The following is a 493-nucleotide window of genomic DNA, read 5'->3' on the forward strand; positions in this document are numbered from 1 at the left end:
GCCCCAGCCCTTAGCGACCATGCTGTCCCACCTGCTAAAGGAATACCAGGCCCAGCAGAATGAACGCAAGGAGCTACAGGAAAAAAGAAGGCAAGAGGCTATCACTGCAGCGACCTGCCTGGCCAAAGCTTTGGTGAATCACCTCAATGTGGGTGTGGCCCAGGCCTACATGAACCAGAGAAAGCTGGACCATGAAGTGAAGACCTTGCAGTTTCAGGCTGCCCAGTTTTCCAAGCAGATAGGCCAATGGATCAGAATAGTGGAGAACTTCAACCAGGCACTAAGGAAATAGGGATGTGGAAAAATGGGCTCGGAGCATCGAGCTAGACATGCCACCATTGCCACTGCCCTGGAATACATCTACAAAGGACAGCTGCAGTCAGCCCCATCCTAGCCCCTCTGCCCTCCCCATCTACCCCGCTCCTCCTACCTCCTCATGAGGCAGGAGGGAGGCTGACAGGCCACGAGTAAAACACAAGCCTCAAAAAAAAAA

At 53.3% G+C, this 493-nt stretch overlaps 1 pseudogene; it reads left to right on the top strand.

Moving 5' to 3' along the window:
• Positions 1–9: 9 nt before the first annotated feature.
• Positions 10–493, top strand: LOC120616845 (biogenesis of lysosome-related organelles complex 1 subunit 1-like; annotated as a pseudogene).

Source organism: Pteropus medius, unplaced genomic scaffold (assembly GCF_902729225.1).
Source record: "Pteropus medius unplaced genomic scaffold, Ma_sr-lr_union100, whole genome shotgun sequence".
Classification (NCBI taxonomy): domain Eukaryota; kingdom Metazoa; phylum Chordata; class Mammalia; order Chiroptera; family Pteropodidae; genus Pteropus; species Pteropus medius.